This window comes from Erythrolamprus reginae, chromosome 3, assembly GCF_031021105.1.
Source record: "Erythrolamprus reginae isolate rEryReg1 chromosome 3, rEryReg1.hap1, whole genome shotgun sequence".
Classification (NCBI taxonomy): Eukaryota; Metazoa; Chordata; class Lepidosauria; order Squamata; family Dipsadidae; genus Erythrolamprus; species Erythrolamprus reginae.
Window position 1 is genome coordinate 93,641,855 of NC_091952.1, and position 26,363 is coordinate 93,668,217.

Below are 26,363 nucleotides of genomic sequence, written 5' to 3' on the forward strand. Positions count from 1 at the left end.
CTTTCAATTTTGTGTGGAAAAAAAGGTGTTCTCTCTATATTTCCCAATCATAGATATTTATAGAATTAAATAATCTTGCCAACGTCCTAATTTATATTCTGATACTTGTTTACAATCTAAGAAAAGTCATAGAATATTTGATTAAACACAACATCTTCATAAATCCTTAGACTTACAGAAAGATGTATAGCTAAGAAAATTAACTCAGTTCCTAATCCAGAGGGATTTTTTTTTCTCAGAATTTTCTATGGAGTTGAGTAATGAACAACTTCCCATTTGTAGAAACTCCCAGATCGTTCTATCGCCCAGCTTCTGAGATTTGACTCCTCCCATCAAGTAACTAAGTATGGTCATATTTTCTCTCCATTATTCATTTTTCTCTGCATCAACCACTGCATCTCAAAGGATCCCTTTAAGGTACCAAGTTTTCAGATGATACAATAGTGATTGGACTCATTCTAGAAGACAAATCTGCACACAGTGGGAAGTTGAACAACTGGCTCTGTGTGTCCAGAACAATATTGAACTGACCACACACAAAACTGTAGAAATGGTAGTAGATTTTTTTTTAAAAGCCCTCTTATTCTACCAGCTCTTACAATACTAAACAACCCACTATCAACAGTAGAGACCTTTCAGTTTCTAGATTCTGTAATATCTCAAGACTTAAAATGGAAACCTAACATCAAAATTGTCTTCAAAATAGCACAATAAAGAATTTTCTTTATGCACCGACTCAGAAAGTTAAGACTGCCCAAGGAACTGCTGATACAGTTATACGAAGGAATTATTGAGTCTGTTATTTATACCTCTGTAACTGGTTTCACACAGCAACCAAACTAGAAACATAGAAACATAGAAGTCTGATGGCAGAAAAAGACCTCATGGTCCATCTAGTCTGCCCTTATACTATTTTCTGTATTTTATCTTAGGATGGATATATGTTTATCCCAGGCATGTTTAAATTCAGTTACTGTGGATTTATCTACCATGTCTGCTGGAAGTTTGTTCCAAGGATCTACTACTCTTTCAGTAAAATAATATTTTCTCACGTTGCTTTTGATCTTTCCCCCAACTAACTTCAGATTGTGTCCCCTTGTTCTTGTGTTCACTTCCCTATTAAAAACACTTCCCTCCTGGACCTTATTTAACCCTTTAACATATTTAAATGTTTTGATCATGTCCCCCCTTTTCCTTCTGTCCTCCAGATTATACAGATTGAGTTCATTAAGTCTTTCCTGATACGTTTTATGCTTAAGACCTTCCACCATTCTTGTAGCCCGTCTTTGGACCCGTTCAATTTTGTCAATATCTTTTTGTAGGTGAGGTCTCCAGAACTGAACACAGTACAGACAGACTTCAACATATAGTTATGATTGAAAAAAATATAATAGCAACCAGCCTGTCTTTCTTTCATCAAATATTTCACAAGCCAAAAGAAGGGCTGTTAAAATATCTACAAACCCCTCATATCCTAGATATTAGCTGTTTCAACTTTTTCCCTCAAGGTGATGCTCAAGGGCATTGTACGCCAAAACAACAAGAGACAAAGACAGTTCCCCCCCCCCCCCACATGCTATTACCATGTTGTACAACTAATTCCCACAACACTGTCTATGCCGTAGGATAGACAGATACCTGATATCTGCCTGGAACCCCCACTCTATATCTACAATTGAGTGAGTCCAGAGGTATTTCACAAGAATATTCCCCTCCTCTGCTTACAACAGAATAATAATAATAATAATAATAATAATAATAATAATAATAATAATAATTTATTAGATTTGTATGCCGCCCCTCTCCGAAGAATGTCTTAAGCCACCATAAATTTTGAAATTTTGGGATTAGACAGTTTAGAACTATGCTGCCTTTGGTCTAACTTAAGCGTAGTACACAAAATTATCTGCTACAACGTCCTGTCTGTCAATGATTACTTCAGCTTCAACTGCAATATTACATGAGCACACAATAGACAAAACGTACGGTAAGTCAATCCAAACTTGATTGTAGAAAATACTATTTCAGAAACAGAGTGGTCAATGTCCTGAATGCACTGTGTGGTTACTTTCCCAAACCCCCATAACTTCAACCTTGGACTGTCTACTGTCAACATCACCCCATTCCTAAGATGTATGTTAGGGGCGTGCGTAAGCTCACTAACGTGTCTAATGTCCCATTTTTTTGTGTCCTTATCATATATTCATAATAGTGTTTATACAGTGGTACCTCAAGATACGAACACCTCGTCTTACGAACAACTCATGATACGAACCCGGGGTTCAGAAAAATTTTGCCTCTTCTTACAAACTTTTTTCGAGTTACGAACCGGCGTTCGGAGACTGCTGGGAAGCCGCGCGGCTGTTTTAACAGGTAACAGCTAGCCGGGGTTTTAACAGCCCCGGGCGGCGGGGCTTCCCAGAAGCCTCCCGAACGCCAGTTCGTAACTCGAACAAAGTTCATAAGAAGAGGCAAAATTTTGCTGAACCCCGGGTTCGGTTCGGGAGGTTGCTGGGAAGCCCCCCAGGCCGGCTGCAACCTTTTAAAACACCCGCGCCGCTTCACAGCTGTCTCCCAAAGCCGAACGCGGAAGTTTGGCTTTAGCGTTCGGCTTCAGGAGACAGATGGGAAGCGGCGCGGCTCTTTTAAAAGGTCGCAGCCGGCCTGGGGGGCTTGCCAGCACCCCCCCAAACCTGGGTTCGGGGTTTGGGGGGTGCTGGCAAGCCCCCCAGGCCGGCTGTGACCTTTTAAAACACCCGCGTCGCTTTGCAGCTGTGTTTTAAAAGGTCACAGCTGGCCTGGGGGGCTTCAGGAGACAGCTGCGAAGCGGCGCGGGTGTTTTAAAAGGTCGCAGCCGGCCTGGGGGGCTTGCCAGCACCCCCCCGAACCCGGGTTCGGGGTTCGGGGAGTGCTGGCAAGCCCCCAGGCCGGCTGCGACCTTTTAAAAGAGCCGCGCCGCTTCCCATCTGTCTCCTGAAGCCGAACGCTAAAGCCGAACTTCCGCGTTCGGCTTCAGGAGACAGCTGCGAAGCGGCGCGGGTGTTTTAAAAGGTCGCAGCCAGCCTGGGGGGCTTGCCAGCACCCCCCGAACCCCGAAACTGGGTTCGGGGGGTGCTGGCAAGCCCCCCAGGCTGGCTGCGACCTTTTAAAACATCCGCGCCGCTTTGCAGCTGTCTCCTGAAGCCGAACGCGGAAGTTTGGCTTTGCCGTTCGGCTTCAGGAGACAGATGGGAAGCGGCACGGCTCTTTTAAAAGGTCGCAGCCAGCCTGGGGGGCTTCCCAGCACCCCCCGAACCCTGAACCCGGGTTCAGGGGGGTGCTGGGAAGCCCCCCAGGCCGGCTGTCACCTTTTAAAACAGCTGCACGGCTTCCCAGCAGTCGCCGAAAGCCGTTTTTTTGCGGGGGGTTTTTTGGTTGCACGGATTAATTGACTTTACATTGTTTCCTATGGGAAACAATGTTTCGTCTTACGAACCTTTCGTCTTACGAACCTCCTCCTTGCACCAATTAAGTTCGTATCATGAGGTATTACTGTACTTATATCTGTTATCTTATACTTGTTTACAAACAAATAAACAAACAAATGTCAAATCATCTAGTAGGACTGTATTTCCTATTGTCATATATTCATTTTTCTTATGATTTCCTTAGCTTCTGGTGACTCCAATGTTGTTTGTATCACATGAATATGTTGATTGCCTTCATTTAGTATCCTATCATCATCACTGAGTTTGTTTTGTATGATTTATTATCAGTGGTGGGTTGCTCCTGGTTCTAAAATGAATAGTGCTGTCAGTGGGAGCCTCTGCCCACCTGCCTGGGATGTTTCTGTGCATGCGTAGAAGCATCACATTCACAAACAAGTAAGCACATGAACTGGTAGCACAGGGTTTAAGAACCCACTACTATTCATGATTGTATTTTATTATGATGATCGTGAATTATCACTTGGTGCTTGTATGTGCTGTACACTGAGAGGCTTATGCACCAGAGACAAATTTCTTGTGTGTCCAATCATACTTGTCCAATAAAAAAAAATCTGTTCTGTTCCGTTCTGTTCCTTTCTGTTGTTCTATTATGTTCTGTTCTGTTCTATTCCTTGTCTGCTCTTTGTGAGCAAAGAGAGGGGCAGCTTTCACACAGTCATATTTATATTTTCTCGATTGATTAAAAAAAATCCTACTCAATAAATAAGAGAAGCATGCATTCAAGAGCCTGGTGGTGCAGTGGTTAGAGTGCAGTACTGCAAGCTACTTCTGCTGATCACCAGCTGCCAGCAGTTTGGCAGATTGAATATCAGTAGGCTCAAGGTTGATTCAGCCTTCCATCCTTCAAGGTTGGTAAAATGAAAACCCAGATTGTTGGGGGCAATATGCTTACTCTCTGTAAACTTCTTAGAGCAGGCTGTAAAGCGCTGGGAAGCAATATATGTGTAAATGCTATTGCTATTGCTAAATGCTATTGCTATTCTTCTCTTAATTGGAAAACTCTTCCTTTCTTTCCATTCCTCAATTAAATTAATAAAAAATAAATAAAATTGTACAAACTTGCAGTTAAAAGGAAGAGAGGAAATGCAGATGATGATGTTAAAGTACCCCCAAAGAAAGATAAGAAAGTATACCAGGACTCCTTGAAAGAGGACTGAAAACTAGATTGATATTCTGCTACTGGTTTCAGTTAAGGCACGCTCCCCGAAAGTACACTGCAACTCCCAGCCTCATTTTGAAAAAAAATATAGATGATGGTACTCAGTGCAAAAGTACAATAAAAGTCTGCTTATCAAGAGGAAAAGCAAAATGTCCAACAGAGACTCTTTCATGTTTACATAAGTGTGTTCATGTGAGTGGGATGGAACAAGATCAAAGCCTGTTTTCAACAAAGAGATGCTGAGCTTAATGCTGAAAAGATATATAAACTAGAAAGTATTTGGATAACTTCAAGGGAGAATCAGGAAATCTCGATAACAACTAGTTGTTACTGTAACTGATTATGCCACTACAACAATTGGAAGCTTTCCAGAACTCATTCTTCTAACAGAGGGAAATAGATTTAAGATAAATGTTATATGCACTTTTGGGCTTAAGGTTAGAGGGATCTACATAGATTAATGAAATCTTTGACTTTTTATGTTAGTGGAACAAACCTGTTCCCAGACTACACAGAAACGAAGGTCTAAAACTGCATATGCAAATATTAATATTACTGCAATAGTTAGACATTGTGATTAAAGTTGATGCAAATAACTAGTAAGTTAAATAAGGGACACTTATTGGTTAAGAAGCTGATCTAGAGATTGGGAATCAATTTCTTAGGCATGAAAGCCGCTAGATGACTTTGGGCCAGGCATGGTCCTTTAGACCAGCTCATCTCACAGGAGTTAAGGGGTTGGTGGGGTGATGAAGTGGGAACATTATAAAAGAGAGAGAATAAAAGTGATAGATAGAGAGATAAACAGACAGAAAGACAGACCATTTATATTAAATATGCAAAGACTTGCAAATGTTTAAAACAAAAATAATTTCCTTCTTTTTTAAATCTTACTTTTCAACTTGTATAATTTCCAACATTTTTCAATATGAGAGAAAGAGAAGGACATAAATGAGTTTTTCTTATGAGAAATTGTCATATAATTGAATCAGCTTTATTGTACATGTTATTTGGTAAAGCATCATTGAAAATAGGAAAGGCTTATGCTTCCTTTTGGCTAGACTAGGTCCCAAATGTCAACTTCATATGTTCTACAAGCAGTACATGGAGCCCCAACAATCCCTATTCACAAGTTAGTTTATCTCTTCCCATGCTAACCTTGAAAAAGCTAAGCAAGGTTGGGCCTTGTTAATATGTAGGTGGAAAAACTACTTTCCCGTATCTGTGCATTAGATTGAAAGATTTTTTTAAAAAATATTGAAGTAGGCAGAGGTAGATTGAGATATCATTATTGACATGAAGACATCATGAATAATGTCCATGTAGTCATAAAGATTTGGACGGTAATTATCTACTACTCTTAAAAAGTGTCTAGTTGCTGCTTAAAGATAAAATAATGTATATAAAGACCAGGAAAAGATGAAATTTTACATAATGATTTGATTGTCCAATTTATATTGTTGCAAGCAGAAGCAGTGAAATGACTATTTTTTGGATGAGGATCATATTGTTTTACAGATAAGAATTGTAGTCTAATACTGCTGATTGCCAGGAGTTTGATCCTCACTGACTCAAGGTTGACTCAGCCTTCCATCCTTCCAAGATTGGTGAAATGAGGACCCAGATTGCTGGGGCCAATATTCTGAGTCTGTAAACAGCTTAGAAAGGGCTGTAAAGCACTATGAAATGGTATATACAGTAAGTCGAAGTGTTATTGCTATTGCTAAATTTTGATGTTCTTTATGTTCTTGAATGCTGTAATAAAAGGTGTATTAGATGGCATTCTCCATATCTCCTCCATATCAATTTTCATGTATATTTCTTAACCTTTTAAAATAATAAATGCCCTTTAAAATAAAAGAAGCAATAAGTAAAAAAAAGCAAAAATTTCTAATAACAAATTCAAGGGGGGGAAAGCCGAATAATATATCACAAATCTCACCAAATTAATAAACCAAATTAATAAACCAAATTAATAATAATTCCTTTTAATAGGTAATATAAAAAATAAAAAATAAAAAATTTAAGATTAAGAAAAAGAGTAAAGGAAAAGGGAGGGTGGAAAAAGAAAACACAAGAAGAAAGAAAAAGAAAAAAAGAGAAGAGAAAGAAAAAGATATCTTCCTCCTTTTTCTTGCATATATTCCATGTGGCTCCAAATAAAGCTATCGTACCTTGCAGAATTTTATGGTTCACAAATAAACCAATAAAATCCTCCAACCTACTCTAATCCATATAACTATAAACCCAGTGAAATGATAAACTCATCATTTCCTTCTCCATTTTTATCACTGAATACCCAGTGGAATCATGATACCCTACTCTAATTGTAATGCTTCATACCCAGTGGAATCTTCATAACCCACTCTAATTATATAGCTGCATACCCAGTGGAATCATCATACCCTACTCTAATTGTATCACTGGAAACCCAGTGGAATAACCATGCCCTATTCTAAAGAAAAAAGAAAAAAAAATCACTGATAACCCAGTCGAATCAACCTCTAATTATATCACTGCATACCCAGCTGAATCTTCATACCCTACTCTAATTATATCACTGCATACCCAGTGAAATCATCATACCCTACTCTAAATATATCACTGTAAACCCAGTGGAATCTTCATGCCCTATTGTAAAAAAAATCACATTAAATTAGAATAGAATAGAAATAGAGCATGATGATTTTATTGGGTTTACAGTGTCATATTTTGAACAAGATATGATGATTTCTCTGGGTTTTTAGTAGTTTTTTTTTAAAAAAAAATAGGGCATGTTGATTCTCCTGGGTGATCTCACTTTATAAAGCTTGCATATCAGTCTTCCCATCCTTCTAGGCTGCATTGCCAAGACTCCTTTCATTGAGTGAGAAGAAAAGAGATCTAGTTCCTCATAATTTGGAAAGCCTTACTTGGGGAATGATTGCAGGAACTGAAGAACAGTCACAAGAACAGTCACAAGAACTAGTGGAAAAAAGGGCTATAATGAGGTAATAGCAGTCTTTCAATAGTTGAAGAGCTACAAGAACGAGGGAGGCAACCTATTTACCAAAGCAGACATAAGTAGGACAAGAAACAATGGATGGAAACTAACAAAGGAAAAATGCAACCTGAATTTAAGGAGAAATTTCCTAACAATGAGAACAATTAATCAGTGGAACAAATTGCCTTCAGAAGTTATGGGTGCCCCATCACTGGAGGATTTTAAGAAGAGACTGGACAGCTATTTAGCAGAAATTGTATAGGGCTCCTGCGAAAGCAGGGGATTGTACTGGATCAGACTTCCCCAACCTTTCCAGCTTTGCAGACCACTGGAGGGGGGAGAGGAGATGGTTCCATGCACATGATGGGCAAGCATACACATGTGTGCAGTTCCATTCCCACAAGTAGCAGGCATATACATCTACCATTCACACAAATGGAGCACACATACATTAATCTACTACTTGTGGAAGTTCATGTGCACATGGACTTACTCAGTGCTTCTGCAGCCCATTTCCAAATGGCTCATGGCCTGATAGAGAGCCTTGGTCCTTGGGTTGGGTACCATTGGACTAGATGACCTCCAAGGTCCCTTCCAACTCTGTTACTATGAGAAGGAAGAGGCCAGACTATTTAAGTCAGCTGCTTATATGCTCACAGCTGAGGCAGGAAAGCTTATTAAGATTTTTGATTTGAAAACAGGAAAAAAGTCTCCAATCACTGCCACATCCCTTTATTTTCTTGATTAAATATTTTATTTTTAGTGTTAGTTTGATTCCTTGGTTTGGAGTGAGGTTCCAAGGAGTCTGTTTCTGTTTTTATCCTCTGTTCCTGGATGCTGGAGGGAATAAGAAAAATAAATTTCAGCAGGATTCATGACATCTTGGAGAATCTCAATGTTTGCTTTCTGTTAACTTCTTATTCAGCTTCATCTATCTGTCTACAAATATCTCTGCCACGAGGTTATCTTTGTTTTCACACACCATGATCCTGATCCAAGTGGATTACCTTTTTAAAATTCATTAAAAGACATGGAATATCTCAGTCTAGTTACCGTCCAATTTCTTTTGAGTCATATCGCCGGGAGGGAAAAACGTATTGTGCAAACCTGTGTCCCTGTATGGATAGAAGTTCTCCTGAATTTAGCAAGGCTTATATTCAGCAAAAGAGACAAAACTATACAACCTAAACTCCACTTATTTTAGACAATAATAATAAAAAGTTTCCCATCTACAAATGTAAGAAAATGAAATGACGAAAAGCTTAAAATATTTTCCAGCTTTTCCGTCTCAAATGTTTAGAAGTACTACTAACTCCTCTCTAACCTCTTCCTTTTGTTGTAGACTACACGTGTTTTCCATTAAACAAGTGAACTGGCTTTAATGGCCTCCTGCAGAGAAGTGCCTTTTGTACATGGCAAGCAGTTATTGTCCTTTGTTTTGTTTCCAAAGAGCCTGTTTCAGTGTCTTCAAAAGCTGGCAAATGTATTCATGTCGGGAAAGCACACCTAATGTGAGACTGTATGTGCATGTATATAATTGTCAATTGTTATGCTAACATTATTAAATTAAAGCATCATTTTCAGGTATAGAATCTTGCTTCCTTTAAAGCATTTAAATTTTTCTACCAAAAATTTCAAGATCTTGTTAATAGTTTGCCTTCTGAACCAACTTTTGGAGCATTAACAATGGCAATTATACCCTCCATACTCTACATTATTTTATTTTATTACTGTGCTATTTGTTTATATAATGTTAATGCATGAGGCCATCCCAACTCAAAACTCTGGGTAAAATTAAAAAGGAAGCATCAAGAGGAACTGCATTTTCTCAAACATGTTAAAATCTATTTCTGTCCAGATACCTGACCATAGACCATTTCTCATAATTTTAGCATTTAACAGTAGTATATAGTAAGAATCACAAAGAAGGTACATGAAGACTGCCAAAGTGGAAGAGGCCAAAAATGTGATTGGAGCTTTGATGGAATTAAGGAGAAATTATGTTTAATCACCCCTTAAAACCTTGAAAACTCTCTTCTAAAACAGAGGATGACTTTACTCAATATTCAATTCAATTCAATATCAACTTTATTTGATTAGTCAATCGGCCATATCAAAGCGAGAAAAAGGACCACATCGGTCGTCATAAAACTGTGACTGGGCAAAATACAATAAAATTGGCTAAAATAGAGGGAATTTGAATAAATAATGTTAAAATGCAGTATAATATACTAAAATTGAGTAGTAAAACATGAGAATATAAAGGATTATATTAAACAAATCTAAGATACTGATATAAAATATTCTTAAGTAAGTTCATCTCCTTTGCATGCCACCCCAATATGTTCTATAAAACGTATTCTCATCTGAATAGCCCTGTCTATAAACTTAGCGGTACTCATCTTCATTATGGTCTCTTGAGTAACCAGTTCATTGTGGACATGTTGGAAGGAAAATCCATCTGGTTCAGTTCCAAGCTGGTAGAAAAATGCTGGAAACAATATTGAGGCTGTTTGGAAAGAAAGTTTATTGATGAAACAGAACCACCAGGGGTTGTAGTTCTGGTGCAGCTGACAAAATGGTTGGATGAGTGAATGGATCTTTATAAGTTTCTTTGACTGTGAAGTTTGAACTGTTCTGGTAGTGGTGCAATGAAGGGACAGTGGTGCAATGAAGGGTTTTGAAAGGACGTTGGGCAATTCCTATTGTGACTAATGGCTTTTGTCCTATGTTGAATCTTAGGTGAGGGGCTGCTTTCTAATCCTACCATTCTGCCTTTGTTAGCTGTCAAACTTTGCTGCAAGGATTTTCAAAATACCCTGTCTGTCTTGAATGGATTACCAAATCTGCATTTCTAAAAGCTGGTGTCAGGTCAAGCTTCCTGGGGCTTCCATTTGGGTGGGGGGGGGACCTCATGTCACTGTCATTTGGACAGGGGAGAGCCTCTCATCGTTCACCAGCCTACGGATTCATTATAATCGGGGCAAAGCCTAAAGACACCATTGGAGCTTGATGGTGAAATTAGTGACATCCAGCTGGCTAGCGGGCATCATCGGGCACATGTGCAAGGCACTGAGAGATCACAGTTTGCTTTGAGCGATGTTGGGAGAGGAATGGAGTTACATGATGGGTCATGCACTAATGTTAAAATAGGTGGCAGGAGCACTGGACGGTTGCTGCTGACAAAAACATCATTCAGGTGAATGATGGTTAGTGAGAAGCATGGGATTATAAAAGACTTCATTTACAAATCTCTTTTCTTCCAAAGCTTTTCTTCCATTGACTCTCTGGAACCTGACAGCTGGTCTTCTCAGCCTCTGTTTGGGGGGCAGGGATGTTAGTGCTGGTTTCTGCTTCTCTTAAGATTTTTTCCCCATTTCTCCTTTATTTATTTATTGGATTTGTATGCCGCCCCACTCCGTAGACTCGGGGCGGCTAACAACAGTAATAAAAACAGCATATAACAATCCAATATTAAAACAGTTAAAAACCCTTATTATAAAACCAAACATACATACAGACATACCATGAATAAAATTGTAAATGCCTAGGGGGAAAGAGTATCTCAGTTCCCCCATGCCTGGCGGCAGAGGTGGGTTTTAAGAAGCTTACGAAAGGCAAGGAAGGTGGGGGCAATTCTAATCTCTGGGAGGAGTTGGTTCCAGAGGGCCAGGGCCGCCACAGAGAAGGCTCTTCCCCTGGGTCCCGCCAAGCGACATTGTTTAGTTGACGGGATCCGGAGAAGACCCACTCTGTGGGACCTAACTGGTCGCTGGGATTCGTGCAGCAGAAGGCGGTCCCTGAGATAATCTAGGGGATATATTCTCTCTTTGCATTTTAAACATTTCTCCAAATATTCCATTCTTCTGGGGTTGGGTGGTGGGGCTTCCCACACACAGGTAAATTATCTTGGGTGGGATGGGTGGCTAAATGAATCCATAAATAGGATGGTCTGAATGGGGAAGAACAGGCTTCAACTGAACCCTACAAGACTGAGTCGCTTTGGGTTTTAGCAGAGTGGGTTCCTACTGGTTCTAACTAGTTCTTTAGAACTGTTAGTAAAGTGGCAATGACATCACAGAGCCAGGTCTGTGGATGTCGGTCCATGGACGATGCCGTCTTGGATTTTGCTTCTGTGCATGCACAGGATGTAATTTTGCTTCTGTGCATATGCAAGAGGTTATTTTTTATTGCTGCAAGGGGGTATACCTGGCATGACCCTGAGCAAACTGGCAACAAAATAATCCACAACCCATCCCTGGATTTTATAGCTTTTTAAATCTGGGACTGTCTCATCCTTGGTACAGGATGGGATGGCAGTGTCCCAAACAGGCCTGCTGGACAATTTGAGGGTTCTTCTGGACTTACAAATTCTCCTAAGGAGTAGATAAGTATTGTGGCTAGTATGGCTTTTGTGCAACTTCATGTTGTGTTCCAGTTGCACCCATTCCTAAATTGTTAACTGTAGTCCAGTCACAGTTAATAATGCCCTGGCCACCTCCTACATCAACTATTGTACTGTATATTGGGTTGCCATTGAAGAGTAATTGGAAACTTGTGCCAAATGTGGCATCATGGAGAGCTATGTATGCCCTACAAGGACACCTCTTATATCTCTATGAGCTGCAGAGATTGCCAGCTTGTTCTGGTTCCAATTCAAGATGTTGAATTTGACCCTTAAAGTCCTACATGGATCAGATGATCTGAGGTATAGTCTCTTGCAAATTACATCTACCCATCCTATCAGGTCTAGTGGGAGAAGAATACTATGAGGCCGCTCTGCGAGGGACTTCCATCAAGCTTTCTTCCACCCTCTGGAACTCTTCCTTCCTAAAGTGAAGTCAACTCCAACCCTTGTGAACTTAGAGAAAGCACTTAATTATTTTTTTTGCCTTTATGCCAAGAGATCCCCTTGGTAATGGGCTGGCTGCATTATATGTCATATTGTTCCTATAGTGAGCTTGCTTTATTGATGTTCATTGCTTTTAACTGGTTTTACAGGATGTTTAATGGCTAGTTTTATTGTACACCAAGAAAGTTACTTCATGCAAGAGAGGCAGCCATATAAATTTGACGAATAACTAAATAAATCCCCCCTCTTCCTTATTTCTACCAACTGTCCCATGGAAATCATCTGTGAAGGAAGGGAAGATTAAAGGCAAAGCCATCCTAGAAAACCTTATAGCTGGACTCATCCATAAGGTCTATAACAACTAAGTGCATTTAATGAAGGATCCTTAAAGATGGATGAAAAACTATGATGTCACCAACAACACCGACAAAGGACTATTGCCATCATATATTATAAGGGTTCCAGAAAAGAAAGGGGAATCCTGACAACACACTCCCCCTCTGTGTGTGTGTGTGTGTGTGTGTGTGTCTATCTGCCTGCCTGCCTGCCTGCCTGTCTCTGTCTCTCTCTGTATGTGTCTCTCTCTCTGAGAGAAAGAGAGAGGAGAGAGGGAGAAAGAGGGGAGGGAGGGAGAGAGAAAGAGAAATTTCACTCCAGAAATTATTGTCCTCAGTAAGATGTTTTATTTTTCAGAAATAAAACATATGTTGCATCACATGTGGGCAAGACCTATCCAGAGTGCTTTGCATAAAACACAAACTTTTCCCCTATTTTTCCTAGTGAAACTACGTAACCGTTCCACTCTTTTGATGAGAAACATAAGCATATATCATTTCATTAATCTAGACTGAAGGAGTATTTCATATAAACCATCATTGACCTGATGCAACACTTCAAAGATTTGCATAGTCCTAATATAAAGCACCAGTAATAGAGGATTAAGTGTAATCAGAAGCAGGAATAGTCCGAAATCAGGTCACTAAATAAAATCGACATACCTATCCATCATGTATTCCTCCCCAAAGAATTCTAATATATTTCAGAATTTGCTCCCAATTTAGTAAATTAACTGCCTGTATAATTTTCCCCTGGTTGAATAATATTTATAAAGAAAATTTGAGCAGCTTAGGTATTATATAGAGCTCTCTTATTAGAAGTTGGGGATTGCATCTCCAAAATTTACTAGTTTATAAAATAGGTCAAACTCAAAGGTGAACAAAACCAATACAATTATTAATTTATTTTAATTTAAAGAGCAAATGCTTCTAACAGGATTTGGCATCAACTAAGGATGTCTTGTTGATATTGCATATAATTAGTAAGTACTTGATTTCAGGGTCAAGTATTTTTTTTAAAAGTCAATTCAAAACCTATCCCTGAAAGTAGGCTAGAAACATTAATGAGCTGCTTCTTAGCATTATTTACAGGTATGTACAGTAATGGATTAGGAGTGTAATTCAATACTCATTTGCATGAGGCGATCCCATGCTGCCTTATACAACCAGACCAGTATTCAATTTGGAGACCATAAATTCATTATGTAGAGAGTTCAAGTAAGTGTTAAAATAAGTAGCAGCATTTGCTATAAAGCATTATTAAGACGATATTAGAACTGGTATCATAGAAATAGAAAAGATTTCAAAAGCAATTTAATTTAACTTAAATTCCTTTAAAATGTACTTAATTATTTATTTGCATGGAGGGATTGCCTGATTTTTTTAAAAAGAACCCTGTAGATGGCTCATAATATTTAGCAGGGTCAGGCGCAAGAAATCAGGAGCAGGGATAGAGTTCAAAATACTAAAAGTTTATTTCATGATACTTATACAAAAGAATATGATCTACTAATGGCCAAATCGGGCTAGATAAGGCTCAACAGAATTCAGGGGGGCTGGATATGATAATATCCATAATCATTCCAAACTGATAACACATTTACCCCCCACCCTTGGGTTCCACTTGGTCATCTCCTACATTTAGCCCTTGGATATAATCCAGAGAAGAAGTACAAATCAGACAATCCAAACAAGAAGCACAAACAATTCTGTTATACCAGTGTTTCCCAACCTTGGCCACTTGAAGATATCTGGATTTCAACTCCCAGAATTCCCCAGCCAGCATTCGCTGGCTGGGGAATTCTGGGAGTTGAAGTCCAAATATCTTCAAGTGGCCAAGGTTGGGAAACACTGTGTTATATTAATAGAATCTTGCAAGTCTGAAAACACTTCTCTCTTCTTTTGCTTTCATTCTCTAGAGATCTAAGAAGGTAGATGTAGTGTGTGTATACTGTGTGTTTGTGCTCACGCATGCGCACATGCACGCACACACATACATATTGCAAATTGTCCTAAAATGCGAGTTCCATTGTAGTTACAGAAGAAGAAACAACAACAGACAGCACAATCTCTTGAACTTTAAAAACAATTATTTCCTAAGCTTTCGTCAGCCCCTGGTGACATTGTCAGAGTGTAAAATCACCATTGAAGAAAATGTTGTTGATCAGCAACTCATAAAGCAAGCATTTCTTCAATGGTGATTTAACACTCTGATGATGTCCGCAGGGGCTGATGAAAGCTTAGGAAATAAATATTTAAAAGTTCCAGAGATCGTGATGTCTCTTGTTTACACATACACACACACACACACACACATTTGGAAACTAGCCCTAGTCAAAAAACGAATCACAATCACAACTCCACCATGTCAATCATCTAACCAAATGTGATTCCACCAACAATCAACACAGCCATCCAAGGCAAGCTCTGCATTTGGCAGACTAATAACACAGATGTGGAACCGGCGTGGAATAAGCCTTGCTTCAAAGTTCAAAGTCTACTGAGCAGTAGTGCTAACTACCCTGTTGTATGCCAGTGAGACTTGAACTGTATACAGGAGACAAGCTAGGCAATTGAACCATTCCCACATGACTTGCTGCCCTAGAATTCTGAGGATCCGATGGCAGGATAAGATACCTGACACCTAGATACTCTCCAGCGCAGGTCTGTCATCAATTCCCACCCTGCTGATGAAAGCCCAGACACGCTGGGCAGGACATATTGCTAGGATGCCAGACCATTGCATCCCTAAACAGCTCGAGTATGGTGAGCTCACTAAAGGAAAGTGATCACATGGGGGACAAATAAAGCAATACATAGACACATTGAAAGCCTCCTTCCAGTTCCTCAATATCGACACTACTCCTGGGAAACCCTGGCACAAGATCAGCCAACATGGCGCATGCTGATCCACCACGGCTGCCAGACATCTGAGTCCAGAAGAACATTCATAGCAGAAGCCAGAACTATGAATGCTTCGACAAAGGTGCCCACATATGTCTTCCCACCATGTGGCAGAAAATTTTGTGCTCATGTAGACCTTACCAGCCACATGCGGACACATCGCGTATAGCCCACAACTCATTAGATGTCAAGGTCCTCTTCGAACATGATGGATGAACATCACATCATTTGTCAAAACAAGCATTGGGTGAAACAAAAATGTTCTAGGTAAAAATACATCTTAATCACAGAATTTCTACCAAGAATAACAATTGTACTTTATTCCATCTTAACATATATTTTATAATTTTATTCCAGTCTTAACATAGTTATTTCAAAATAATACATAATTCATATTTGTGATAATACCAAAGTATTTTACTTTCTTCTTAATCCTAAAACCTATTTTATTCATCACTTCTGTTTAATCTGGTAACTTCATATTTCAAAATCTTTGTCTTCTGTTTATTAATCTTGAAACCTGCTAATGTACCCGTTTTTGAAAAAAACTCACTAATAATTCAATTCTTCTCATCTTGTTTGATATCTCTATTTAATATTTTAAGAATTAAAAATAAATTAAAAAGGACAATGGCAACTTTGTCGCATTGGTTATTGGTTATTTCAATAAACTATGTGTGAAGTATAATTCTATTTTATCCATTTTATAAAATTATCTCCAAAATTCATATCTCTCAGAACTTTAAATACAAAATTCAAAGTGTTCAAAATGACAGAAGCCTTCTCAGCGTCTAAAAAATGATCAAAGTGTCTTGTTTTTTATTAAGTTGTTCTAAATATTCCAAAATATCCAGCACAATTCTAAAATTGTTCTTTAACTTTAATTGTCCTGTTGGTTAATATTAAAAAAAAATCTTATTTGTTTGTTTGTTTGTTTTGTCAAGTACGTAATCGTGGTATATAAAGATATAATAATATTTATATACATGCTACTAATAAAAGAGAAATCTTAGGACAAGGGACAGAAGGCACTCTGCTCTCATCAGCTAGCCATACCCTTACTGGGATTTGAACCTGGGGAGTTTGCCTGCAAGGCAGTAGCTTTAACCTCTAGACCACAGGTTCTCCTCCTCTTAGCTTGTACCAGGGAAGAGTAATATGTTTTTTTTCTGTTGAATCACCCTGGTATATCCAAATATGGGAGGGAGCATCTGCTTCCATAACATATCAGCAAAAATATGTTACACATATATAATACAGTTTGTTGGTTGTAAAATTATAAGTGCTTTGGATATGACCCCTGGAGGGGCTGAGAGACAAAAAAGAAGCAGTATGCTCTTTTGGGTATACCAGGGTGATTCAACAGGAAAAAACATACACAGTGATACCTCGTCTTACAAACGCCTCATCATACAAACTTTTCGAGATACAAACCCGGGGTTTAAGATATTTTTGCCTCTTCTTACAAACTATTTTCACCTTACAAACCCACTGCCGCCACTGGGATACCCCACCTCTGGACTTCCGTTGCCAGCGAAGCACTCGTTTTTGTGCTGCTGGGATTTCTCTGAGGCTCCCCTCCATGGGAAACCCCACCTCCAGAATTCCATGTTTTTGTGATGCTGCAGGGGAATCCCAGCAGCTCAAAAACAGGTGCTTTGCTGGCAACGGAAGTCCAGAGGTGGTGTTTCCCAGCGAGGGGAGCCTCAGCGAAATCGCAGCATCACAAAAACACGGAAGTCTGGAGGTGGGGTTTTGAGGACTTCCATGTTTTGCAATTTCACTGATGCTCCCTTTGCTGGGAAACCCCACCTCCAGACCTCCGTTGCCAGCAAAGCGCTCGTTTTTGCGATGCTGGGATTCCCCTACTGGGATTTCCCTGCAGCATCGCAAAAACACAGAAGTCCAGAGGTGGGGTTTCCCATGGAGGGGAGCCTCAAGGGAATTCCAGCAGCGCAAAAATGGGCGCTTCGGCTGGAAAAAGGGGTGAATTTTGGGCTTGCACGCATTAATCACTTTTCCATTGATTCCTATGGGAAACATTGTTTCGTCTTACAAACTTTTCACCTTAAGAACCTCATCTCTGAACCAATTAAGTTTGTAAGACAAGGTATCACTGTATACACATATATATATTACAGTACACGCTCACAGAAAGAGGGGAGAGAGATCTTCAGGAGAACATTTTTTCATTTCTTATAATGTAATAACAACAAAGAACTGCTCCTTCATTCTATTTAAACCAATTTTTTTTTAAAAAAAAAATCCACACAACTGAACATTTAATATCTTTTTTTAATGTTTCCTTAGTCGGGTATTCCATTGAAAATAATAACTTTCAAGATGTATTCATACAGCACTATTAATGGAGCACTCCCAGCAGTTTGCTGAAGTTATCTGTTTTCAAAGGCAGATGCTACTCTATACATGAAATATACAAATCATGACATTTGCAGCACTTCCAAGTCAGAACAAAAATAAATTCAGCTACACAAATGAGATATTCTGCTTTAAGCCTTTGTAACCTAACAACCAGTAGAGTTGTGCATAATGTGATGGTGATATATTTGGCTACTGGATGACCAGTTCAGAATTATAATAGTGAAGCTGGCATGTGGGGTTGACAAAGTATCCTGCAGAAATATTTTTTGCCATTGGCATTTTAGGTTCATTGTCACTGCATCATGTCATTAAGAATAATGATGGGGACAAAAAAAGTATGTGTTGTTAGGAAAATTTGCCGATGACTTTGTACTTCTTGAAATAGGAAAAAAAAGGAGTGGGAGGGAGAAGAAAGATTTTAATACACTAAATTGCAAAAGCTGGAAATGGAAGTGAAAAATGGAATGGGGTGTGAAGCAAATCCTAAATTAAACTCTTAAAAGCTATATGTGATGAGTTTACATATAGATCCATTTTATTGTTTATAGCTATGAAATTTGACCTATGGTTTTCAGCAAAGGAACAAAATGATTTAAATATGTAAAGGAGGAATTGTATTTGAATGATGGAGATCTTTGGAACTAAAGCATAACCACACCTATAGAAATCCTTTTAGTGGTTGAATATTATTGCTATGTAGTTTCCCAATTAGTGAGATAACTTAAAGCAGCCTGACTAAAAAATGAAGCTATCTACCATAGAATTAAGAACATGTTCTTTGACTTCACATGCAGTTACTAGGCAACACAGAAACAACTTTGCAATTAGGGCTATGTCCAGAGTGATCCAAGCAAAGAGTTTTCTTTTTCTTTTATTTCTTCTAGTTTTTCAATACGATAAAAAGTTACTTAGACAGAGAACTGTCTAATAAAGCAGGCTCTTCTTCCACCCCATTTGTTTGTAATAAGACTACAATGTTACTGTGAAAGATGTAATTTTTACAAAAGAGATATCTTATATTTAGCTCTGTTTTTACTGGTTTACAAAAGAATAAACTCAGCCATATTGACTGGTTTGCACATTGTACTAAACCATAATTTGTTTGACCACCATTTATTTAATCCCAATCCTACTAAACCAAGGGTGTCAAATTTAAGGCCCGGGATCTGGATTCAGCCCGCAGGGACCACCCTGGAAACAGTGAAGGACCAGCCCACAGTGCCTCCACCAGAGAAAATGGAACTCGGGAGGGCTGCAGGCACTCTGGAGTTCTGTTTTCACTGGCAGAGCTTTGCAGGAGGCCATTGCAGCCAAAAGTTCTAGAGACTGTTTTTGCTGGCAGAATGGTCAGGCAACTGAGTTGGTCATGTCTACCCCAGCCACACACACACCACCCCAAACCCCATGTTCAAACACAACCCAGATGTACTCCTCAATTAAATTGAGTTTAAACCATAAAATGTAATTTATACACCTCTCCAAAAAAATAAATCTGAAAATAAGTTTAAGTACAAAACTGCAGGGTTTGGTTGCAGCATCAAAATAGCCAAAACCAACAAAACCACATTATGGTTTAATATTAAATGAATCCAACAACTCAGAAAATTAAGAGCTCTGGGTCACTGTTGGCTTCCTGCAGGGATTCTATCTTCAGACGAGCCCAAAACTAATGCATGGCTTCAAAGAGGAAACAATTTTACTGCTTATGATGTTTGAGTCTCTAGCTTGCAGGATTCAAAGAATGTAGAATGAATCCCCAAAACACCATTCCCCAGGTTGTGGGGAATGAAAGCCATAAAAAGTATGTGAGTGTAGCTAACAGCAGTTGATCTGGAATTCATGATGAAACCTTTTGTGTCTATAGTCTCCTCTTCTACGATATGCTGTATGTATGGAAAGATAACAATCAGAAGCTATGCTTGTTTCTGAATTCAGACAGAACCAGCCACGTTAATGGCTAGGGAATGTTGTATCTATAATAGATGAAGAAAGAAAGTTGAAAAGCTGCCCTGTGGAGAATAAGGAACAATCCTTATATTCATGGATTTTATGTATGGTCCATCAAACCTTGTCCGGCGAGCCATTCTTTTAAAACTTTGTCCCAAGTGAGCCATCGTTTCCTATTCCTATTAGTATAGAGAACAATTTATCTACAATTGTCACTTTATTTGAAAAGCTTTAGATCCTAGTAACTCAGCAATAATTTCTCAAAACACTATAAAATATTATGAGGATGGGAAGAACAATGACATCAGTGCCTAGGGAAAATACATTATGTTATATATCATCACTGTGCATAGAGGTAAAGCCAAATCTGAGAATAAGCCAAAAAGTAGGAATAATGGTTTCAGGAGAGGATAACATTACACACAGACACACACACACACACACACACACACACACACACACACACACACATCTGTGGGAAGTTCCAAATTCTGCCTATTTGTTTTATTTTATCAGCGTCCTCAAGCAACATATTAATGTTGTATGTTTCCAACAAGGCTCTATGTTGATAGTTCAGAGGGCAATACATTGGTACCTCTACCTAAGAACACCTCTACTTAAGAACTTTTCTAGATAAGAAGCCTCTTCTTAAGAACCATTTTCTACTTAAGCACCCAAGCACAGAAAAAATTCTGAGGAAATTTGAGAGCAGCACAAAGGCCCAGCCAGTTTCCTGCCATTCCCCCTGGGTTTCTCTTTCTCTGGTGCTGTGTATGGGAGGCGAGTGCTCCTCCTCGCCACCTCAGAGTCCCTCTTTTTTTTTCTTAAGCCTTAAAGTTTTGGATTTTTTTGATTCCCCTCACCTCACCTTCTTCCTTTAGCAGCAACTGTCCTCCTCCTCTTTTTCCTCCTCCTCCTCCCACCCAAATCCTGAGCTTTTATTTCTTTCCTAATGGGTTTACACACATTATTTGCTTTTATATTGATTCCTATGGGAAAAATGGCTTCTATTTACAAACTTTTCTACTTAAGAACCTGGTCCACAGAATGAATTAAGTTCTTAAGTAGAGGTACCATTTTATTCTATTTTATAGTGTAAAGTTGATATTGCAGACAATGTTCCCTCTAATTTTTTTCAGTGTGGGTGGAAAAGTATAATGTCTGAGCACATTTTCATGCCTGGGCGTGAATTGGTTAGAAATCCAGTCATTAAGCAAATCTGGCTTCTTCCCCTCTCCCCCATTGTCTTTGCTTGCGTGACTGTTGCTGTGTCTTAAGGTCATAAATATGAAACAGCAGCCAAGTTTTGATCACACGATCGTGCGGCTGCTGCAAAGGTCGTAAGTGTGGAAATGGGGCATAAGTCACTTTTTTCAGAGCTGGTCAGTAAATGAACCAATGTAAGTCAAGGACAACATGCCTTCTCCCCCAGATGTTTTCTGTGGAGCTTCAAAATAGACTCCTGATCTGCTTCTAAAAGAGTGAACTGGTCAGACAGATAATCCTCGACTTCTGTTCTGACTCCAATGGAGGCCAACATTTCTATCTCCTGAGTAAGATGTGAGTTCTGACTCACTTTACCGTCAGAGTTGTTAAGTGAATCCCTGCAGTTGCTTGTCAGAAGATCCCAAAAGATGTTCACATAACCATGGGACATGGCCACCATCATAACTAACTTGTCAAGTGTCCAAAGTTTGATCCAATAACCCCTTTATTTTTCTAACAAAGTCCTTCCTTCCTAGAAGGAAGAATAGAAAGAATAAAATGGAAACGGGGTTTAAAAGGGGATACAAAAAAATAAAAAAGAAAAGGGTTTGGTTCAAAGTTCTGCTCAGATTAAAAAAATTGGAGTTTGAGAAGGATTGATTAAGCTTGGAGTATTGTTTTGTTTGCTCTTTTCTTAACTTTAATTATTTTTTCTATTTAGATATATGAATTTAGAAATTTCTGATCTGTTTTAATAAAGTTAGACGTATTGATTATAATAAGATATGTAGTAGGTGATACTGATTTAGATTAATGCATATATAGAATTGAATTTAGAATTGTTGGGGAGATTAATGATGTTAATGATTTTTAATTGATTGAAATAGAGAAAATTTAGATTTTTTTCCTTTTTTCTTTTCTCAAATTGACTGACATTTAAGATTAATAATTAAGTAAGAAATGTAGATAAGTATTAATTGACTAAATGTTAGATGGGCTGAAATAATTTTTAAATTTGGGATTAGGTAAATGTACTATTTAGAGGGGGGAAGAAGTCTGAAATTGGTATAGTTTCATGTTTATGTTTTGTTTTTAATTTTCCTTTGTTAACATCTGATTGGATATACAAGGTTTTCTTGGTTTACAGAAAATGTATAAAAAAAGAAGGAAGCACTTTGGCATAATGGTTAATAAGTTAGAAATATAATTGGTGTACTTTTTGAAGGAACATTAAGGAGGGAATTTAATTAAAAGAAAATGTAACTGGATGACAAAATTAGAAAAAAACTTTTGCAACTTTTTTGATGATTGATATTAGTTATTAACAAAATACTGCATTTCATTTATGGAAAATTAGATGGTACACTGTATTGTTTGAATGTATGTTGAGACAAAAAAAAATTACCTCCCCCCCAAAAAAGTCTTTCTTTCCTCTCTCCCTCCATTCATTTCATTCTTCTTCCTTCATTCCTTGTTTACTCCATTTCTCCTTCCTTCCTTCCCTCCCTCCTTCCTCTTTACTTCTGTCTTTCCCTCCCTCTTTTTCCCCTTTCTTTCTTTCACTCCACTTTTCTCTCTCTCTCTCTCTCCCCTCTTTCCCCTCTCTCATTCTTTCCCTCCAGGTCTCTCTCATTTCTGTGTACTTCTCCCTCTCTCCCCTTCTCTCTCTCTCATTTACTTCTCCTCCCTTTTTGCTCTAATTTCTCTCACTTTCATTTCTGTTTCTCTCTCTCTTTCCTCTCCCTTTTTCTTTTTCTCATTGTAATCCAGAAGCATGGGCTGCAGGATTGAGGTAGCGGCTGATGGAGCCGAGCGCCAAGGGATGCCTGGTTTTCTTCAGCTGCCACCGTGTGCCCTGTATCACTTGCCCATATCACACCCCCATTTTGGATGCCCATGGCGTCTAGCTGCTCCTATCCAAACTGGGTGTGTGTGTGTGCTGGCAGGGACCCTGCAAGAAATGCCCGCTGCCAGGCAAGTGATACAGGGTGCGCGGAAACAGCTGAGGAAAAGCAGGCGTGCATCCCTCGGTGCTCTGTGTATCCAGACACTGGAGAAAGCCCGTGAGGCAGCCTTGAGCAGCATGAAGGGTCTTGGCTCCATCAGCCCCCCACCCCAATCTTCTGCCTTCAGGGGTGCCTCTGGGAGGTTGCACGAGAGGTGGGGATGTGCAACAGCAGCTGCATTATGGTGGCATGCGACGGCAACCCCAGACAGAGCCGGAGAAGCCGGCCAGGGCTCAGAGCCCACGGGGGTTTCTCCCCAGCCAACAGCTTGGGAGGGGCAGATCAGCTGTTGGGCAGGGAGAAACAGCACTGGCTCCACCATGCGGTGTTTGAAAACCCTGTCCGGCATTTGGTTTTTGCATGCTCACCTGCATGCCCGCACACGTCAGAGGGAACAGTGATTGCAGATGATGAGAATGATGGCTGCTTTTTCCTTCGCAACTCTTGGGTGAAAGCTCCTTGCTTAGGTGAGGGGAGTGGCTCCTTCCCCTTTCACCCTCCCTATGCCACGCTGCTTGGAATGTAGGATGTCTCACTCCAAGTCTCTGGGAAGCCCTGGCCAGCGAGCCCCAAGGGCAACCCCCCTCCATCACCCAAGCTGGCCAAGCCCTGTAGCCGTCCATCACCTTCCAAAAGGTGCCCTAAAGGAGATCACACGGTTGCTGCTAATGCCCCTTCCTGCCCACAGTGACCAAAAGGGGCGCTCTCCTAGCTGGGTGGAAGTGCACCCCCTAACCTAGCCACTCCCTGTGCAGTGTGGAGTAGGCAAAAAAATGGTCAATGCAAGCCCAAATTGCTTTGGCAGCCAAAACTTCCTACTTGGCCTCCAAAGGTGACCCCTGTTAGCACACTGCAACAAAGGGAGGGTGGGCAGGTGTTTTCTTCATTGGCTGCTGAATAGGAAAGAGGGGGGGCACTGGCGGGAGGCCTCCTTAAATACCTCCCTCGCCGCCCCACTCCCGCACAGTCAGGGCGCACGTGCACCAAACGCAACACATCCTGGGTGATCTCGCTCCCTCACGTGAGACCACCCACTCTCCACCCCAAGATGGTTGCCTCTGTGTGCTCTAGCTCCCACTGCAACTGTGCCAATAAGCTGCCAATAGTTCCATGTTGGAATTTTCCCTGCACCTTGAAAAATCTACATCTGGATTTGACTAATCCTGTGCAATACAGATAACACTGAACCACATTTGCACTGGTCCTGGTGGATTGTAGATGCCATCTAGAAGTGGGGCAAAATACCATTACTGAATTGTGACTGTGGGCCCCCAAAAATATCCGACACACGGTGACAGTGTCAAAACAGGTAATACAATAAAATTTCACTGAATCCCTTGCTACAATAAATGAAATGAAAACATTATATTTGCAACTTACACATACATTTAGATTAGATTTCAGATTTTACATTCTACGTTTTGTATTTTACCTCTGTGTTCCCTTATACTGAAATACTGTATGTGGGTGTACCATACAATAAAACAATCCATATTTTTTGCTTGCTTGAGAATTGACCTGTGTTTTTATCCTCATCACTTTGATCACAGATCTGCCCTATCACTGTTAAGGTCATTTTTTTTAACCTTTTACAGCTGGGATGAAGGAACAGGAAGCAGTAGGGATGAAGCCAAACTACATATCCTTCAGTACTGCAGAACAGTTAGCATACTTGTGGGTCGCATACATTATCTGTGTGATTTCTCAGCCAGTACGGGTAAAGTCATGCAAGTCAATTTTGGGGCTACATCTCTCCTAGCTGGAGACTAATATACTGCTCAAAAAAATAAAGGGGACACCCAAATAACACATCCGAGATCTGAATGAATGAAATATTCTCATTGAATACTTTGTTCTGTACAAAGTTGAATGTTCACAACAGCATGTGAAATTGATTGTCAATCAGTGTTGCTTCCTAAGTGGATAGTTTGATTTCATAGATGTTTGATTTACTTGGAGTTATATTGTGTTGTTTAAGTGTTCCCTTTATTTTTTTGAGCAAAGTACAATACCCATGTGACAGATATGAGACCAAAAAAACCTCACTGGGTTGTTGACTTATTTGCTATTGTTTTGTTTCAGGGTAACAGAGAGAGACACCCACAATATTCAGAAAGTTGAAGTAATTACTAGTATGAGACAGGAATGTAATTCAAATGCCTTGCAGAGAGTGCTTATCTAAAAAGCATCATTTACAGTCCAAGAAGAAATAGTATACAGTGATCCCTCGATTTTCGTGATCTCGATCTTCGCGAAACGCTATATCGCGATTTTTCAAAAAATATTAATTAAAAATATTTTCCCAACCGATGACGTCACTCTCTTCCTTTCTCATCTTTCTTTCTCTCTCTCTTTCTCTATCTTGCTTCTTCCTCTCCCACACTCTCTTCCTCCCTCTCTCATCTCTTTCTTTCCTTCTCTCTCTTTCTCTATCTCTCCCCCTCTTGCTCTCGAGCGGCGCGTGGGCAGCAGGGAAGACCCAGGGAAGGTTCCTTCGGCCGCCCAGCAGCTGATCTGCTCGGCCGCGCCGCAGCAGCGAGGAGCCGAAGATCCGGGTTTCCCCTTTGCGTGGGCGGCGGGGAAACCCGGATCTTCGGCTCCTCGCTGCTGCGGCGCTGCCGAGCAGATCAGCTGCTGGGCGGCCGAAGGAACCTTCCCTGGGTCTTCCCCGCCGCCCACACAAAGGGGAAACCCCGATCTTCGGCTCCTCGCTGCTGCGGCGCTGCCGAGCAGATCAGCTGCTGGGCGGCCGAAGGAACCTTCCCTGGGTCTTCCCAGGTGCGGAAGTAAAAACACCATCTGCGCATGCGCAGCCATGGAAAAAAAGGGCGCGCATGCGCAGATGGTGTTTTTACTTCCGCACCACTATATCGCAAAAAATCGATTATCGCGAGGGGTCTTGGGATGGAACCCTCGCGATAATCGAGGGATCACTGTAATCCAAATAGAATCCAAGAAAGTCAAATCAGGTAGTCATCCAGATCAAGAATCAAAGAGTCACAAACAAGGAACAGAAGAATCAGCTACCTAAATCTGTTTGCTGCTAGCTCTCTGCAATCACTCATGCTTTGGCCTTGGCCCAGCAAGGAGTCTCATTGAGG